General features: G+C 42.5%; 1 long non-coding RNA gene across 1 annotated transcript; it reads right to left on the minus strand.

Moving 5' to 3' along the window:
* Positions 1 to 14436: 14436 nt before the first annotated feature.
* Positions 14437 to 21305, minus strand: LOC142213130 (uncharacterized). Its single transcript, XR_012717225.1, has 2 exons — positions 21054 to 21305; positions 14437 to 15341 (listed from the first exon to the last, which is right to left on the minus strand). It is a non-coding gene; the product is annotated as an uncharacterized LOC142213130 (long non-coding RNA).

The following is a 21305-nucleotide window of genomic DNA, read 5'->3' on the forward strand; positions in this document are numbered from 1 at the left end:
CGTGCGGACACCACGTGGAAAACACACAGACCCCATTATAGTCTATGGGGTCCGTGTGCTTCATAAGCTCACCGCTTGCCAATGCATTCAGTATTCTGTTTGGGAACTCCCTGAATGTAATACTGATGGAAGAACAAAAGGACGGCGCTCTCAGGTCCAAAGGAATTTATTCAAAAAGAAGATTGCACAACGCAAAAACAGTTGCCGCGTTTCGGGTCGGAACCCTTTATCAAGTGCGTAACTAGTTAAAAACAATAAATATAGTATATGTATAAAAAACATGAATATACAAAGACATAATTTAAAAAACAGATTAGCTTGTCAAAGAAAAAAACAACAGACCACGACGTTATTAGGCAAGAAAATCATTTACCTATAAACCCAGAACCTATAAACAAATCCAAGGTATATTATATGAATTCTGAATTAAACTCAGGTGATGTATTACACATCATTAGTCATAGACAAACTATTATATATTGATCATATTATTCATACTCGAGATAACTATAGATCCTTAACATCCCATATGTTCAGTGACTATTATTATATTTCATTAGAACAAGATTCCAGCAATAATATTGTCTTACCTTCACTAATCGAGCTTCACTCAAGCTAGGAAGAAATAAACTCTATCCGGAGCGCCTCGGCCTATTTAACCGTACCGCTCCATGTGCCACTTCCGGAGGAAAAAGATGCGGTCCAAGCTGGAACGCATGCTCATTAGCTAGATGTTACGAACCTCTGTGCAAATTTTTTCGGCGGAATATTCTATCACCACAAGAGCACGGGCACGCCGCCCGCACCAGAGAAACCAACAGTACGGGCTAAGAAAAAACGGTGGTACGACCTATAATTATCAAGAGTCGTATAGCTAAGTATGCAAATGTGAATATAAAATAAAATGAAGTCATGCGGTTCAACCTGGAACGCATGAACTTCTGCGCATGCGTAAAAGGACAATCTGCTATACGAGTCATCTAAAAGACTTCATAGTGATGATATTTGCCTAGGACGTAACATAAAAGTTTAGAAAATGATTCTATAATTAGAAAACATAAAAATCTATATGATTACATTCCTATAAATATAGCCCACCATGTTCATGATATACTCGATATTGGTACATTAAATTTCTATCTGACTATTATACAAATTAAAAATGAAAAATAAATTGAATAATTTAAATAGTTTAAAACATGCATTTCAACCAATTATATAGGCCCTTCCCTAAAAATACACCTTTTAGTTAACATTATACATTTAGAATGACCAAAAGGATTATACAAGGTATCTCATCTTTTTACATCCTCAGTTGCGATATTTAGGCCCGCTGGATGTAATGTATTAAATTTAAACATCCAGAACATCTCTTTTTTATTTAGCTTACTCAGTCTATCACTATTACCCGGGGGAACCCAGTCAATTGGTGTTACCAAAAATCCGCTGAAGCTTTTGTTGTGATGTTCAGCTGCATGTCGCGACACACTATGTTTCATGTAACCGTTTGTGACATTCGAGCGATGCTTGTTGATACGCTCGCTTAATTGTCTAGATGTTCTGCCTATATATTGGAGGCCACACGGGCATTCCAATAAATATATTACAAATGACGAAGTACAATCAAGATGGTATTTTAATCTAAAAATTTCGTTGGTAGTGAAGCTACTAATCTCACATACTTTATTTCTAATTGATCTGCAGCACTTGCATCTATTACGGTTACAACGGAAACTCCCTCCGGAGGATGTATTAGTTGTTACGGAGGTTGTATTGGATGACCGTAATTTACTGGGCGCTAGAATACTTTTGAGCGTTCGTGCCCTTCTAAAGGTGAATTTGGGTCTTATAGGAAGAACCTTTTTAAGAAAAGGGTCATTCTGTAGGACTGGCCAATGTCTCATAATAATATCTTTGATCTGTTGATGAGATGAACTAAAGGCCGTTATGAAATTCAGTTCATACTCATTAGTTTTCACGGATTGTCTTGGATCAAGACATTCCTGTTGGTTGAGTCCGCTTGCTCTATGGTATGCAGCTTCAATCTTGTTCTAATGAAATATAATAATAGTCACTGAACATATGGGATGTTAAGGATCTATAGTTATCTCGAGTATGAATAATATGATCAATATATAATAGTTTGTCTATGACTAATGATGTGTAATACATCACCTGAGTTTAATTCAGAATTCATATAATATACCTTGGATTTGTTTATAGGTTCTGGGTTTATAGGTAAATGATTTTCTTGCCTAATAATGTCGTGGTCTGTTGTTTTTTTCTTTGACAAGCTAATCTGTTTTTTAGGTGTAATCAGATTTTATTAAGGTTTTTGCAATTAAAGAAAACAAACATCCAATGTAACAAAACAGCAGGGAGGGGAAAGCACAATCAGGGAACAAACAATGCAACCACGCAGGGTCGAGGGATAAGGTACAGAATCGGGGAAAAACCCCAGCAGAGAAATCAAGGGCAGAAAAATAAAAAAGGCATCAAATCAGGGGGCAACAAGGGGGGAGGACAGGACAGGGCGAATGTACAGGACACAAAAAGGGGGGTGGGACAAACAGAAGGTGTAACAGAACCAGAGGGAGGGGAAGGAAAATCAACCAGAGAGCACAACCCAGAGCAGGGTAAACAACAAAGGAGGAAGGGAAATCAGGCAAAAAGGGAGGTGAAATCTGAGGACTCCTGGAACACCACCCACGGCTGACGGGCGGCTACGCCCGGTGGAAACATAGGGTTTCGAAACAGTGGGGTCAGGGGGCCGGGTACCCTAGCCAGAGCAGCAGATTTACACAAAGAGTCCCACACTGAAAGGAAGTGGGAAGCCAACGGAGAAGAGCGGATCGAGGCAGGGCGGAAGTGCGAGGGTAACCAGGGGAGAGAAGGAAGGTGGGAAGACGTCAGCTTTGCCTCTAGTGACACCCATTGTTTATCGCGGGACCTATAGCGCCAATCAATCAAGCGGAGGAGGACTGCTGCGCGGTAGTAAAGAAGGGGATCCGGCAAGCCAGCGCCCCCAGCAGTTTTGCGCCGAGTAAGTGTCCTAAAGCGAATCCGACTACGGGAAGGGCCCCAGACAAAACGACCGAAAAGGGACCTAAGCGCGGAAACTAATCTGTTTTTTAAATTATGTCTTTGTATATTCATGTTTTTTATACATATACTATATTTATTGTTTTTAACTAGTTACGCACTTGATAAAGGGTTCCGACCCGAAACGCGGCAACTGTTTTTGCGTTGTGCAATCTTCTTTTTGAATAAATTCCTTTGGACCTGAGAGCGCCGTCCTTTTGTTCTTCCATTGGTGCATCCTCCTGGTTTTTGACCAGTGTTATAGAGACGTGCTGCCACTCTCACTCTGACGAAGCCTAATATTGCTGAAAACGGAGTTGTGAACGGAGTCACAACCCGATCAGGTGAGAGGCCACCAGGTCCTGAGTTCTTTTCATAAACACCAGATAATTCATCTATATATTTATAATAGACCATCTACACTATAAGTGTGCTCGGTGTCTCTCTATTCTGAATGTAATACTGAACACAGATGTGAACCAGGCCTCACCTGTGATAGCTACACAAACATAAAACAGTGCGTGCTTCATGTGGACCCAAAGGTTGGAAACCTGAATGCTAGTGTGAACATAGAGCAAGCTGACAGAAACCACTAAGGGATTTCAGCTCTGGAACCAGCAGAATGCAGCGTTACCTCACAAGGGGTATCTAGGATATAAATACTGATATTATGGGTTTTCATTGGGAAAAAATGGTGGAAGCTGAATTAGAGTGGGTTGGAAATATGAAAAGGTTATGGATGTCAGAATGTGGGAGTGTAACGAAATATTACATGTTACAGCGCAAATCCTGGCCACTGGTTTAATGACCTAAAGTAGCAGTAGGGATCCGGTGAAGTCAGACACAAGGTGGCATAACTGGAGGAGGTGCAGATTGTGCGGTCACATCGGGGCCCAGGAGCCTTAGGGGGGCCATAAGCACTGGCATCAGTATTGAGATTGCAGCTTCCATCTGGCCCGTAAACCAAGGAGACCCACAGATTACCCTAACCACACTAAGGTGGATTAAACTCCTTAGTACCCGTAACCATCACTATCAAGAATTCGCTGTAGGGATGAGGTAGGGGGCCCCAGACAAAAGATTGCATCGGGGCCCACAAGACTTTAGTTACACCACTGCAGGCACAGGTTTGCTGCTGCAATGAAGTCTGTGTAATGTGGAAGGTTTATATACTCTGTGTTATTCCAGCCTCATACTGAAGCTCCACATTGCCAAACACAGCATTACCTGCAAAGTGGTAGCATGTTCATTATACTGGTGGAAACAGTAGGGGGCAGAAAGTCTGCTGAGGAAAACTCTGCAAAATCGCAATGAAAAACGCTGCGGAAAAAATACTACACATTTCCACCATATTTTCTTTTCTTTTGCTGCGCTTCACTACATGGGGCCTTATAATGATTTGCATGTTCTAGTAATTATTCCCGATAATCTGTGACGCCAAATTAATGTCACCATATGTATAACCATATACTCTCTCCTCCGCAGGCTAATGGCCATTACAGCGATATCCCAGCCGCTGATGAAACATCTATCTAGTCATGCAGCTATTAGAGATGAGCGAACACTGTTTGGATCAGCCGTTCCGAACAGCACGCTCCCATAGAAATGAATGGAAGCACCTGGCACGGTGACCGGCCGCCGGCAAAGTGTACGTGCCAGGTGCTTCCATTCATTTCTATGGGAGCGTGCTGTTCGGAACGGCTGATCCAAACAGTGTTCGCTCATCTCTAGCAGCTATATAACTACCAGAATGACTACTGAACTGTGCAAAGAAGTGAGGTGGATCTCTGTCCGCACTGGTAATGGCACATTCGAAGATTCAGCCTCCGTCAGCACCATGGTCCCCCGTTATCTCAGAGCCTGGTGTAAATCAGACACCCTGACATATGCCGCCTACTACTATGTAGGTAAGTGAATCCTACTGCTTTGTGATTCTGTAATGAACATGTCTACTTTACAGGTTAATCCATTTGACCACACGGGGTTTTGTTACAAACATTTCACATGGAAAGCCAAAATGGAAAAAAAAATCTAAAGGGAAAAAGAAATAAATTGAGGACATGCATCACTTTTGAAGAAGTATCCTATCGAGCGAATAGGATGTATTATTTTCCTGTACACAATAATACACTGCAGTACATAAGTGTTGCAATGTATTATAGAAGTACTTAGAAGATCCCATAGTGAGACTAAAAAATAATAATAAAGTGTAGTTTTGTTGCAAGCAGCACTTTTCTCTTCACATTTTTCTTGCGGAAACCACACGGACCCCATTATAGTCTGTAGGGTCCACGGGTCTTCTTAGGTAACTGCTTTTTTATGTGGATTAGGTTTCCATTCAGGGGGTCCCCAAGCGAACTCCCCAAACAGAAACCGAAACACAGATGTGAACTGGGCTTTAAACCCCCTTGTGGTTCCCAATGCTCAGCTGATCGCATCTGGATATAGTAGAGCTGTGTGTGTTCACCAACCTTAAGACAAGCCTAGAGTAAGGCCGGGGCCCCACGGTCCGGAAACGCCGCGATTTGCAGGAAAAATTGTGGCATTTTACAGTATATGTAAAGTGGATGGGATTCTTGCGATTTCCATGCCCATTTTGCAGGAAAAATCGCAGCGCGGACACGCTGCGATTTCCAAAACCAGCACGGTTTTGAAAATCGCAACATGTCAATTATATCTACAGAAACGCCAGTGACTATCATGGTAACAGAAAGTCAGTGGAGGAAGATTTGATGCGTTCCTGCCGCGGTTGTTCCCACAGCACTGTAGAGATAGAGATGAGTGAGTACTGTTTGGATCAGCCGATCCGAACAGCACGCTCCATAGAAATGAATGGATGCACCTGGTACTTCCGCTTTGACGGCGGACGGCCGCTTAACCCCCCGCGTCCCGGCTGCGTCCATTCATTTCTATGCGAGCGTGCTGTTCGGATCGGCTGATGCGAACAGTACTCGCTCATCTCTAGTAGCGCGGCGTACCAAAGCCAAATCCAGGAATCTCCAGACACCATCCAGTGTTATACTGAGTGCTCGGTGTGTTTATTTAGTGGCTTTGTACTGTATACTCACAGTTTATAAGATACGAGACTAAACGCTTGAGCCTCTTGTACCTTTGAGTGCAGCACTTGTATCTTCACATTAACCTTTTGTACTAAGCAACGCGCCAAACTGAGATGTATCCAGGGTATTAATGTTCTCATTATATTCCCGGAGACGTCTTTGCTGTACAGGGGTCTCTTGGAAATATACAAGGTTCTGTTCATTGCCTCCACACGTTTCATCAGAGACAAAGGTCCAGAGGATTTCCAGTACATGGCACTATATACACATACAATGACAAATATCGTCCATGGCCATCTATAGTGTTAAAAACCACAAAACATATACCATGTAGTATTGCGGTTGACTTCTGTTTAATATATTGTAAAAATTTATATTGACATATAACTGGCATATTGAGGCCTAAAGGTCACTTGTAGTAGGACTGGATCAACTCTGTTGGTTGGGATAATAGAATCTTATGGCTCTTGATTTAGACTGGCACTCCATGTAGGGATCACGATGGGACTCAGGCGGACTCTGATGTAACTAGAAAACTGTAGAACTTGACTTATAATGAGGTCACAGCCTTGGCGGTAACAGGTTGGCTTGAACTAGTGACACTTTGCATGACACAAGTCAGTGCTGGTCCTTGCACTTTGGCAACCAACTGAGTCTCTAATGCTACAGCTTGGCATTATTCAACCTCTAAGGCCCAGTTCACATCTGCCTTCGGGTTTCCATCCACATAAAAAACCAGTTACCTTAGGAAACCCATGGACCCCATAGACTATTGGTACTCTTCCTGACCCTCAGACATTAACTTTTAGAATCTTCCGGTGTGGCTACACGTCACCCCTCATAGGCAAAGTCATATTGCCGTAATGGTGGATGCTTTCCATATCTTTTAGTATTTTCCAGCCAGGACAGACTCCGCACTTTTCTCTCTGCATTTTTCATGCGGAGAAGGGAACGGAATGGCCTGAACACAGATGTGAGTCTAAGCTGGTGCATTGATATAACAGGTATACATCCAGCTTCAGGTATCAGTCTGAATATGAATACACTGACACGGGGTAAGTGTTTAAGATTTTATTAAGTATGTTTTATGTTCATACATTCCTGCCAAAAGTTAGAAGTGCTAGCCACACAGCTTCTTTAGTGAAAACATACAGTATGGGCACGACAGGGGCAACCCAGCAGAGGTATGGAAAGAAAACGTGGAAAAGATGAAAACACATTTTGTGCCATTGGCCATAAAACAAATTTTTCTTGCAAATTTTAAAATGTTCTTCAGTATAGCGTGCATGACTGTCAGCTTCCCTTATCCAGACCTTCAGCGTTGCTCTCGGGTGATTGTGTCTTCTGTTGGTCTCTGCAACGTGGAACCTTAGCTATAATGGAATTTTCCAGGCTGTATAATTGAGGACCTAAACAAATCGGGAGCCTCTTGAGGGTCCATTCACACGGAGGAAAATGGTGAGGAATTTGGTGTGGAATTTCAGCAGGTTCCTTTTTCTTCTAGCAATAAAATGAACCCATTGAAGTCAATGGGAGGCTTTTTTTCAGCGCTGAAATTCCACACCAAATTCCTCACCATTTTCCTCCATGTGAATTGTGTTCCCCATTTTAGAAAAAAAAACTAAAATTTATTGTCTTTGCAGCAGCACACCCCCAAGATTGGCTTCAGGTTTTTCTCCATCTTTCAATTTTTGCATGGCAAGAACCCACAGTGCAGGTTAATTTGATCTGCAGGCTTTAGTCACAGCATGTGGATGAGATTTGTAGAAATCTCATTCATTACGCTGCTATTATACATCGTGGCAGGTTAGCCACCCGCAAGTTCATGGCTGCTAGCCAGCTGTCATTACTTCGTGTGAGTCTCCAGCCTAGAGGGTTTCCCAATACTAAAAGCTGTTTGGATGTTACTGGCACCTCATGCACTATACAAGTAAATACACATACCGTATTTGTTTTTTTACAACTTGAAATTTATGTCCATGGCTGTGCATTGTGCCGTCTCGATATGACTTCCTCTTCAATGCTCTCTGCACTGACGTGACAACAATACCCCATGGCCATAGTGCCCCATACTCCTCTGCACAGGGCATGCACAGAGAATGGAGTCTGATAAAACCTGCTTAGCATCTCACCTATACAGGGATAAGACAGAACACTGAGCATGTGTGTCCATCCATTGGAGCCTCACTGGTGGACACAGATTCTATACACAGAATAACCACAAGGGGTTACTGGTAAGCCAATACATTTTTAGACGTTGTCCCCAGCACTCTGTTGTCTGTTCAGTCTCTCCCCGGTGCCTGGAGACCAATCAGCAGCCTCAATGGTCACTGGAGAGGGCCTGGTGATGTCACTTACACATGTCACCAGTTCCTTGCCAGCAGATTGGTATCCTCAGGATGAGGACATCCAAGCACCGGTGCATAACTGAACGTACACCAGTGGTGGACAACACATTACTTTTTACTTTACACCTCTCTCAACTTTTATACTGGGTGCTTCCATTCCTGGACATCCCCTTTAATGCAATAAAATACCTAATAGAGATGCTTTAATGAAGGAGAACATTGTATTGTTGCTTTATACTTTTTGCATGACATTGATTTTAAAACTATATTTGACTGTATTATATCTGAGGACGTATCGACTTAACTCTAATCTTTGTGCTGCATCAGGTCACACCCGGGGTCTAGTTCCACAGCAGCAGACTATAGAGCTTTGACAATCCCACACCACCCTGACATTGCTCGTATAGTGAACCTAAACTTTTCTGATTCATACCTTTTTCAGTATACTTTATTAACAGATATTGGCTCCTTTCCATCTGCCCTGAAATCCACTTTTGTCCTTTGTTTCTCCTTTGGCATTACAAATCCTCACTTCTCCTTATAGAGAGTACAGGGCAGTGCAGGTGTAATACAGAGAAACTGAGGCTCTAGGGGTATGACTTATATCTGATGCCTTTCTGATGTCATATGAAAGCAATGATTCTCAGCTTTCATATGCCACCAGATCTACCTATTGCCACAGATATCACCAGTTGAAAACACAGTCAGGATATGGGAACTATGTATGCTGAACACACATACAGCTCCTATATCTCATCTTTGTTTTTAACCAATATATAAGTGTTTGAAGTGACCCCTCCAGCCTCAACATCTCTGTAATAGATCTCTACTCTCTTGTTCTCACTGTCAGAAGCAGTGAGGATTTCTAATGGCAATAGCGAAACGGAGAAAGAAAGTTGATATCTGCATAAGATTTCACATAAAGGAGACTACATTTGTTACTAAAGTGTGTTAGAAAATGTGTTAATGGTGCAAATACTGGCAGAAAATCAAAACTTGTTCAAAAATGTAAGTGCTTTAACTTCCTGGTGTCTTGATACTCATAGGAAATGTCCCAAGATGGCAGCTCAGACAATCGCTGGATGAGTTGGGTAACCAACGCGGCCAATGAATGGCTGAGTGGGCATATGTAAGTATACAGATACTAAGAAGCAAACACCAATGGAGTACTATACAGCATTAGACCTGAAACAGGAGGGGTTTGGTGAGAGGTTAGTATCACCTCTTTACCTTATGACACAAGGGGACAAAGTTATTAAGACTGGTCAGACTGTATGCCGGTCTTAATAAACAGCCAAGAACTGGAGATTTTTGAAGAACGTGCGGCCTCTTCATGAATACGTCAGATGGAATGGAAATATATGCCGGATAGGAATTGTCATAGATTTCCATTCTAACTCATGCCCGAAAATTGATGTCAGTTATAATAAATTAGGCCGAGACACGGATTAGGATTTGGCAGGTGATATGGAGACCAGGGCTTGAGGTGCACATTTGGTGCAAGTAAGGGTCTTGTGCAAAAAGTGCTCCTCAATATCTTCCATAGAGCAAATGATAAATTCCCTCCAGTGTTTCGAGGAAATCTGTCTCAGTTCGCGAACCACGGGTGGTGTGAAATCTAGTCCGGCTCCTTCATTATAAACAATGAGGTTTTACTCTGAAACTCTGCAGCGTTTCAGATGAGACATAGCTTAATAAGATGCCAGGAATTAGGAGAAGTGTCTCGGGGGCTGACTCTACCCCATCGTGACTTGGTTGACAAGTCTCATTCAGCTTAAACCAAGTAGAGCCCTGTCGGGGGAATCCAGCAGGTTTCTGCCTCAGGACACGTTTGCCTGTTTTCAGACATAGGAAGCTTGTCAGGATTTTATGCATAAATTTACAGATAAATTTGCTGTAAAACTTGTAAGTCATCATCACAATGATTCCGCATCTCCCGACAGAAGCCATAACAATACATTATCAATAACGTTATTTACTGCTTAGATGTTATGCACAATACATAAATTCAGGCAGCATAGAAAACAGATTATTGCTCAATATATACTGTATTTAGTTATGCATCTTGCTTTACAGGGATGTTCTGCCTCCTGTGACTTATGGTACATCCAGCAATGACTTATGACATGGGGTGAGCTTTATACAACAGGTAACATTTTGGAATTGATGAATAAAGTAAGAAATGGATGACGAAAATTTCTTGGGGTCAGTTGCTGTTCACTCTACATCTCATTGAATTTTAAGCTCGCATTTCATGCCTATGTTTTATGATTAGTGCAGGAGCCGAGGAGACATAGGGATTCTCTATTAGTGCCTTTTGTCATGTCCCGGCTCCCGTACCCTGCACTAGACATAGTACAGCATGTTATTTTCTTCTTATAGTGTGCCTTGAAGCTAAGGCCCCACGTTACGGAAACGCAGCTTCTTTTGTTGCAGATTTTGTTGCGTTTTTTTCAGCCAAAGCCAGAAGTGGACTGAGCAGAAGGGAGAAGTATAAGAACCTCCTATATATTTGGCTTTGTCTCAAAAAACCCCAGCAAAACCTGCAACAAAAAAAGCTACGTTTCTGCACTGTGGGGCCTTAGCCTTAAGAGCTTTTCTGATTTCGACAACCCTTTCTGATTTTGTGAGTCCCCCTTCGGAGATCTGAGGACAATAATGTCACCTCTGGAAAAAATTCTTCATCTGTAGTTGATCACAACATAATAAAATCACTATTTTGCTCCATAAAGTGCAAAATATTACATTAGAGAATCCTTTCATAAAATGAGGATGCGCCGATCAGCCGATCACGACAGAACTGGCAAGTGGATCCTCCAGCGAACAGTGGCCACTACAGGTGAAACGTGGTATTACATGGTACCGTTTCATGTTTATGTCCTGCAGAGCATTAGCTTCCGTTTGTCATGACCCCTCGCTATTGGAAAAGATGGGTGTCCAGCAGAGAACTCTCAAGACTAACCAAATCTAGTGAGAAGTCTTTCAAAACCTTGAGCTGTGATTTGTGTAATGACGTGCCCTTCTTGTAATCTATGATGTAACGCAGACACTAAATGTCAGCAACCATTAAAAATGGATGATGGTTCGCAGTTATAAGCGGAGAATTCTTCTCTCCATTCTGCTTTTTGATGCGATTTAGCTTATTACATCTAGAAAAAGACTCAAACCACGACATAGTAGGAATCCAATTTCTAGCAGAGTCTTGATCCATTTGTAATTGTATTTTAACTGCTTTATTGCATACATACGCTTCAGTATTTTTTTCTTTAAAAAATAGGGGCAGACTCAAAGTAGTTAAAACAGACCAAGAGATCATTTGATGGAAGGTCGATATATATATAGTAGGTACTTGAAGAGGAGCTGTTACCTCTCCTGACATGTCTATTTCAGTAAATTATTCTATTAGACATGAGAACACGTTCGGAACGTTCTTATAGTGATAGAATTTAAGTCAATGTACGGTCCCTCTGTTATTCCTCCTACAAATTTATGAATAAATTGACAATTTGACATTACCAGCTTGGGGTAACCTTAACAAAGAGTAATACGTAGTGGTCATAAGGAGGTATAAGAGAGGAAAGCACAGTGCAATGTGAAGGGGTTGTCTGAGACTCGGGTGATGGATACTGATGACCTAATCGTAAAATTGAGTCCAAGCAAATTAGTCTGCTAGTTTCTGTTGAAGTGAATGGGAGCAGAGCTGCATTGCCCTGTCCCAATGCTACACTGCAGGGCTTTGTATACTATATACAGCTTCTGGCTGACTACACTGCGATGCTGGGGAACGACAACTCTGCTCCCATTCATTTTATTTGGAGCATTGATGCTTTCAGCTGTATACATCCAAATCATCTGGTGAATGCAGAGTCCGCATATTAGATCCCCACTGATCTGATACTAATGACTTATCCTGTGCATATATAGGCAGAAATTGGGCGGAATACCCATGAAATGGTTTTAGGACAAAGCGCTCACTTTTAGGGTGCGTTCACACGATGTAAAATGGAGCGCAAGCTGGCACATATACGCGTGTCAGCATTTTGCGCGCTCAAAAAGATCCCATTGATTTCAATGGGAGTTACAAGCGTATATGCAAAATTACGGGCGCAAAATAACTCGGCGTATACGCTCGTAACTCCCATTGAAATCAATGGGATCTTTTTGAGGGCGCAAAATGCTGACACACGTATACGTGCCAGCTTGCGCTCAATTTTACATCGTGTGAACGCACCCTTAAAGGTATTCGGTCTCACTTAATGAGGATGGAAGCAAATCACTCTTTATTTGAAACAAGGAACACTACGCGTTTCGGGATCCCTATCCCTTTATCAAGTGCATACAATCTTATCTTGTATTATGAAGTGAGGTTTTGTGTCTTGTCTCTATGGTTTTAATTGTGCAATATATTTTTAATATATAGAGTATTTCCTAAAAATTTCGGACAACCCATTCAAGAATAGAAGCAGACATGTCAGGAGAGGTGACCAATTCTCTCTAACCACAGTATATTTATAGTTTACATGCATCACTGTGAACCAACACTGTTAAGTATATAGACACTGATGCCTATGAGATACAGAGATATCCCTGAAACCAGAGGTAATGCCGATGTATTGCCAAATATCTAATGTTTGTTACTTGAGCTCTCGTCATTCCTGCCTTCATTATATGTCCTGTATGAATGTGTCTGCAATGCTAGATTTTTTTTTTTTTTGTTACAATTATGATATTCAGGAACAACATACCATGCCACAATGTCCCAAAACATAGAGGTAAGTGCAAGTGTACTGGGTATCCCCCAAATAACCCTGTCATGGAGTAGACCGGCCAGATTTCTGACCACAGCAGCAGATTGCAGGGAAAGCTAGTCATGATCTGGCAATGGACACAATAACCAGACCACATGTAATAGGTCCATCACTTTGTAATGTCATGTGAAGATTGTCGGTCGGCCTAACCAAAATCGAGAACAATTACAGAATCTAATTGTCTGAAATACATCATTTTAACCCGGGCATATTATTAGGATATTACCATTACTTAACTGGTTCTGTACAGATCCTGAGAAAGAAGGAAGTAGCCACGCTACTGTATGCCACCATTGTTCTTCTCTGTATGGCGGTGCTACAAGCTATCCAGGTAACTGCGGTGTAAAGTGCAAAACTGAATATGGCTGGCTACAGCGCCCTATACCACCACTGAGGGGCATTCACACGATGTAACGCGGCGCTGATTCTGGCACGATAACTCGTGTAGGAATCAGCGCTGCCAAACAGAATCCCGTTGGCTTCAATGGATTCTGTTTAACGCAAGTAACACATTGAAATCAATGGGAGGCTTGTTAACTCATTGATTTCAATGTGTTACGCACGTTAAACGGAACCCATTGAAGTCAATGGGATTCTGTTTTGCAGCGCTGATTCCTGCGCAAGTTATCGTGCCAGAATCTGCGCCGCGTGAATGCCCCCTAAAAGAAAACGCAGCACTGTGACCCCCCTATTCTCAGGATTGATCACATCCATCATAAGTGATCCTAGTGATATGCCGTCACTTGAAATACCCCTTGAAATAAACCCTTAAATATGGATAAGATGGCCGCTGTTATAGTCATGTATCTGAGTAGAAGAGGGGCTGTAATGCCATATAAATAGCTAATGTACAAATCCATCTCGCACTTAATGGACAAACTACGCGATCATCTGAGCCACATCTGCAGGCTATTTCCAGCTCGCCTGATATCACTTATCCCCTCTTCTCCATGCCTCGTTTTTACAACAACCGCAAAGACATGTTTTGACGCCAACGCTTGGCAGCCGAAATGAGGAGGAATATTACGGAAATCGAAACCGGTACAAAAGATCAGGGCACGATAGAAGTCATAGGCAGCAGGGGCAAGAACCTATACGGCAGACAACTGGCATGTGGCATGGATAACAAATAGCAGTCACTTATGGGAGTCAGTATCAAGTTTAATTATACATGTTGGAAAGCCTAGCAAGGACTAATAAGCAGCGTATGCCCCATCGGTATAAGAACATCATAAACATATCATAACATGGCCATTGGCACAGTATACAGACATAGGAAAAGGAATGAGAACCATGAAGGGGAAGGTGTCCCTCCAAGTGTGTGACCATGACGGATCTAGGATACCAAAGAATAGAAAAATCAACACTGGAAACATGAAATGAAAGATGAAACATAAGAAAAAGATACATGGAAAAAACGATGCCGTCCACACCAGGATCACGTCCGCTGTTTGCTCAGTGGTTTAAAGCCGGGCAGCCATTTTTATAGATTGTTGTTTTCCCTGTGATCTTCGTCTTCCCGACATCTGAATGGCTGCACGTGATGAATGAGTAACAAATCTGAGACATGCGACGTTCTCGGAAGAAACTGTACATATTAGCCCCTGCTTGGAACAATTTATACATTTTTTTTTTTTTGCCTACGTACAACTAACAGTTCATTTTTTCCGGGCCAAGAATACAACACCCACAATAACAGCAATGGCAGCAACGGCCACTCCTGCAGCCACTAATATTGGTTTTAGGCCCTCAAATCCAGAACCCTCTGCCGCTCCATTGGAGGCCTCCTGCTCCTCGCCATTGGCATTGGTTTTGTTCTCTGTTGGTGCTGGTGGCCCCTGTGGCTCAGGTACACTAGGTTTAGTGCTTTCATGGTTGACCGGTGCAGGGTCTCCTGTTGTCTTCTTAGATGTAGGGTTAGACTGTTCTTTTACGGACCCTTCTTTCTTATCTGCTCCAGGAGCAGGGCCGCCCTTGTCGGTCTTCTTCACACTTGTAGTACGTGACTTGGCTTCCATTTTGAATTCCTGTTGCTTCTATAGTAGCTAAAAACAATAACTCTATTTAGTGCTTCAGTAGTAAAAGATAGCAAGTCTAAATGGATTGTAATTGCTTAGTCTTAGGACATATACAGTTATCCATGCACATGCAGAAGTCTTTGGAGTACAAGCCAGTATGCAAACCAGCCCATGTAGGCCGAGAAGACCTATAGACCTATCTATGGAGAGCACTACCTCCACCTACCCCGCAGCAGTGAAGGCATCTCATTCAACCATCCGGTAACCTTGCTTGGTAAGTGTTGTTAAAGGGACTTCCCATCTCCACAGGTTAGGGAGTAAGCCACAGATCAGTCGATGTCCATCAACTGGAACCCCCACCAATCACAGGAACGAGGATGTCTCCAGATGAGCCCTCAGTCCGTTCATGTCAATGAGTCCACCGGAGATAGCCAAATGGTCCCATTGAAGTGAATGGATTGGGGACACACCTGTCTGACCATTGCACCATTCAGAGCTCTCCAATTCTCATGATTGGTGGAGGTCTCAGTGGCTGTGTAAGGCTATACGCTGACCTCTCCAAGATCCGTTGAAGGAGTTGTCCAAAAATATAGATTTTATGGCCTATCTTAACTGCAGCTCAATGAGAATGGTCCCCAATCACTACACAGGGCATGGAGCCCCCTTCTTCCAGCCCTGTGTTGTGCATAGTACGGGTGGTGGAAGCGGCCCTGTGCAGCCGGACATCCCCCCCCCCACTGATCAGATATTTTTAGGATAGGCCATAAAATCCATATTCCAGGAAAATCCTTTTAACTTGTAAAATATCCTAAATGAATGTACATAAAGATCTTATTTTGCAACAATTCTACCCACATTATCTATGCAACTAATACCTTACCTTCCTGTGTCTATTTCTGTCCTAATGCAGAGTGTAAACTACTGGATCAGCCATTTCAGGCTGGCGAGAAGCTGACTGCGGCAACCTTCATAAATAATGGGCCGATATGTCAAGTACTTGGAAATATTCACAATCTCCAATAACTTTGGTTTTTTGGTATTTTTTCATTTGCTGACCTCTCCTTAGGATAGATCATCAATTGAACATCCATGGGGTCTCCAGTGTCGGATCAGCTGTTTGAAGTGGGAGCGGCGCTTCACCAGTCACATGACCTGATCCCAGCGGCGATACTAAGCACATACAAATGTACGACGCTGTGCTTGGTTCACACAAGTGCTGTGGCCCCTTCAAACAGCTGATCGCACGGGGGCCTGGGTGTCAGACCCCTGCCGATCTTTCGCTGATGACTCCCGATGACCCTATTAAATTATTACAATTTTGACCTTCAAAGGTTTCAGTTATAGAAACCTAATGGTGTTCCCATTCAGTTCTTTATCTAATATTGAAATTCTCATTCCCAGGGTCTGTGAGTGACCCTAGCTCCGAGACCACTAACAATTTGTTATCATATATTTCATAATAGGTTCTTTTCTAGAGAAACCTCATTGAGCTTTGTAAGAGGTTGCCACTACCACCAGATGTAAGTGGTAAGTGAGTTACTAGTCCACAAAGTTCCAGGCCTGAAGCCTGAGGCTGTACTACTACCAGGTTCTCATGAGAATATATTCTGCTGTGTCCTTGTTCAAGGTTGTCCTAGGGACTGTCACCTACATTGTGGCATTTGTGTGTCTACAGTATGTGTGGACAATGATGTGAGTGACAATTTGGAGTTGAAGTTGAACACAGCCGCAGCAACTGAACAGATCAGGTGAGGGTTTGGGGCCTATAATCAGGACTGCTTTAACCATAGGGCAAGCAGTGCACCTACTATATACCGTGCCCCCTGACTGTGACACCGACCGTGCTTACATCCTTTAGATCGAAACAGTTAAAAACTATAGGGGGACAAAGGGAACCTTTGGCTCAGAGCCTGAACATATTCTTATAGGTAATAGGACACTATCGGCCTGCAGTACTAGGGTTGTACTATTTCAACAGTGGAGAGAGCATTACACAGCGTGGGGCCTAAAGGGTAGCACTATTAATGTGGGGGGCCTAAAGGGGTCAGTATTACTGTGTGTAGCAAAAAGAGCACTATTACATTTCACATTAAGGTGCTATTACTGTGTTGGCACTACTTCTGTCTTGGGCACAATTTGGGTCACTAATACTGTGTAGGGTACTATCTTTTTTTTTTTTCGAGGAATACTAGTTGGCACTATTTTTGAGAACACTATTTATTTGACGTTATTATTTTAGGGTCAGTATCTGTGTGGCTTTGCAACATGTCGGGTACAATAATAGGGAAGCAATAGGGGCAACATGGTGGCTCAGTGGTTAGCACTGCAGCCTTGCGGCGCTGGAGTCCTGGGTTCAAATCCTGGCCAGGACAAAACATCTGGAAGGAGTTTGTATGTTCTCCCCGTGTTTGTGTTGATTTCCTCCCAAACTCCTACTCCTCTTTTAGACGAGGTGTGGAATACGTGGGGAGAGCCATGAAATATGGGAACCATGGAAGACTCTAGAGGGACAAGTTTTGGCTGGAAGAAGTCGTTATGATGGTATGGATCACACAGACAAGAAAGTGTACTCCAAACAGAGAAGACAGCACATCCAAGATACAAAACTTTCCCATTCATTTACCTAAAAAAATTGCCCCTAAATAGATAAAATTGTGTTAGGAATCCCAGTATAGTAGCTCCTGTGTGCAGTCATTGGCTTAAGATTTCTATGACCACCGAATAAACAACTGTGCCTGGGCCAGCAATCCCTACCTTAAGGTATAGACCCAGTCAGAGATCTGCCTCATCATTCAATGAAGTACAAGTCGGGGTATAGTGACCCTTCTAAAATACAATCTTTGCCTGTTATTGTCTAGTACAAGTGGGCTCTGACTCTTACTGATCTCCTGGCTCAGACTACCGGCTATTTCTCCTGGTTTACCCATTGGCTTTTGACTTGGACTTGGCTTTAACTTCTTAGATTCGACTTTTTGACTTGGACTTTGACTCTGATCTGATACTCATTTTGGCTACTGTTTACTCTTCTAGTACTACCTTGGCTAGTTTGTGACTCCCTTTGTCCTCCTATAGGCAACTGGTTTCTTTTTTGATTTTGCTAGTGCACTCCTTGTCTGACACTCCGTGGTTTCACGGCCAAGTCAACCCAGCTCTGGAGAAAACGTCAGATTCCACACTTCGAAATAGTGGTTGGTACTAGTAGGAGTTGAGTAGCAGAATTTTAGCTTATTCTTTTCCTAGGGAGAATCTCAGGGAATACCTCCACCTAGAAGTTGCAAACTGCAACTCCTTACCAATTGTATTTGTACTGTATAACTGAGTATAAGAATGTCCTGGGGGGGGAGGGCACTTGTGATATCTTCTCACTGAGCCGAAAGATGGGTTAAAATGGCCTTTCCTATAACTTGATTGACACATTCTTCAATTGTATCAGTCAACTAAATGGCCTTATACTCATCTATAACTGGGAATTTACCATTGGAACAGCCTTGACTTAATGTGAAGTATTATCTGCTTTAAAGTCTTAGGCCTGCGCTTGGGTGTCCACTCCAGGAACCCCCACGAATGGAAACCTAATCCGTATAATCCTAAGGAAACCCACGGACCCCATAGACTATTATGGGGTCCATGTGGTTTCCGCATGAAAAATGCAAAGAGAAAGGTGCTGCTTCCAGGACTTTTCTCTCCACATTTTTCATGCGGAGAGGGGAATGGAATGTGAACCAGGCCTTAGTGTGATAATTGATGTCATATTTCTTTTTATTATTATATTTTGTCTATTCATTTCTGCTTATCTAATATACTCAATGGCAGAAGACTACTTGATGAATCTAGACTATGATCATTTCCATTTCTGTACCATGCAAGATTAAAACATCCCATCCTGGCATTGACATCCGGATGCAACTTCGATTAGTAAGATTTATGTGGCACTTTAACCGCAGTCCCTTTGCTTCTATTGTCTCTTGATACATTCCCAGGGCACAGCAAGAGCTCTCATTGGATCTATTAATATATAATTGTGCAAAGCTCTGAATTAACTAATTGGATGGTTTAACATTAGGAAGCCGAACGGAAAGAAGGGTTTTCCAATAGATGGATTTCTAATGTATCGATTAGTTTATGTAGAAGGAGCCACAATTATATTAGTACATTATAGAAATGCAATTCATACAGATTTTATAGAACGATGAGAACACATCATACAATATATAACATCTATAACACAATATAAAGACATATACTAATACTAGATAGACATTCTTAGAATCATAGAAGACAATAATAACCTAAAAGTAACAAATCCTAGAATTCGCTTCTATGTTATAATTCTATGCAGCTTTTTATTACTTATATCTTAACCCAGGAAAGCCATAGTGGTTGACATCTAGGGCTAGCTTGGAGATTTGGGGCCCAGTGCAAGGTCATGTACAAAGACTATTCAATTCTATTGTATGCAATGACAACATATAGTCTCTATAGGTGTTAACTTCTATAGTAATATATCTGCAGGACTAGTTGCTATGAAATACCATCACACCGCTGCATCGCCCTTTTATGTGGTCGAGAACCCTTTGGACCCCCATAGGCACCAGCAGGCCCCAGGCCAGACTATACCCCCTGCCCCTGTTTGTCATCCTGACTTCTAAATGACAAAGAATACAGAATTATGTAGATGTAAAATGATTCAGATCTGTTATGCGGTATTTGGGAAAGCTGGGTGACACACTGCGATGGCTTTAGTATGGGTGCTGCAGTCCACATTCTGCTCCTGTTTCCTCCCCCCTCTGCACAGCGAGCCGGCCTTGCTTATCGAGAGCCAACTCGGATTACTTAAGCTAGACGAAACCATTAGAAAAAAGGCATCGCATATCTTCCAGCACATGCAGGGTTGATATTTCTGTGCATCCATCTGTAAACCGCAGCTACCGCAAAGTCACCTCTGTCAGTGCCCTTCCTACTACTATCATGGAAGCCTTCACATGTCGTAGCGAGCAATAACACGAAACACACGTCGGAAAACCAGGATCAGCTGTTGCGTTTCCACCAAAATTGCAGGAACTATAAGTCCTTGAGCTGTCCTGTCCTTCATAGGAGATGCCATCCTTGAGACCCGCCATATCAGTGACAACTGATACGACTACTGACCCAGAGCCTGACACCCAGCTTTACCACAATCCTGCCGGAATACAATATATATCACCGCATCACAAATCGGAACACTGCGATCTAAAACTGTCCTATTGGCCATATCACCCAGCTTTCCGAGGTACAGATACAACTAAGAATTGATACAGCAGATGCTTTAAAGCTATATATAATTTGATTTTGATGCTATTTTCAGTGCACTTGCCAGAAAAAGACAATTGCAAGACTATATGTATCATTTGCAAGGCCTGCTTCAATTTATAGTACATAGCCGTGCCAAGGTAAGGCAAAAATAAGCATCGGTCACATAGAATTGAGTTATTATGAAATATTCTAATATTAAACAATACTACAGACCATATATAACTCTCCGGGTGGTGGTAGAACTACAAGTCCCATGCATGTGGGCCACTTTTAAGTAGTTAAGGGTAGATATAGATACTAAACCTATGACAATGTCTTTCTCCTTCAGAATAGTCAGGTCAGGACGAAAGTCTATGCAATGGCGAGCGGTCCATGCAAATATAATATGGAATATATACTATCTATACAAGGAAGGGACTAAGAATAAGTAGGATATAAATACATTACCTCCCTGCTTCACCCGCTCTGCAGCTCAGAGGATGCTCTGCAGGGACCAACCTGGGAGTTTCCCACAATGCCTTGCTGCCTACTGCAGGGAAGAGTGGGGGTAGAGAGCAGGCTGCAGCCAATCCCGGACAGTTAGACACTGTTTTTGGGCTGTACCAATGCACCGTAGTGATGGGGGGGGAGAGAAAACACGGCTCTCACATTTGAAATTATTAGGGAAAGAACCAAGAGCGAGGGCGAGCTGGACGTGCG

This window comes from Leptodactylus fuscus, chromosome 7 (genome assembly GCF_031893055.1).
Source record: "Leptodactylus fuscus isolate aLepFus1 chromosome 7, aLepFus1.hap2, whole genome shotgun sequence".
Taxonomy (NCBI): Eukaryota; Metazoa; Chordata; class Amphibia; order Anura; family Leptodactylidae; genus Leptodactylus; species Leptodactylus fuscus.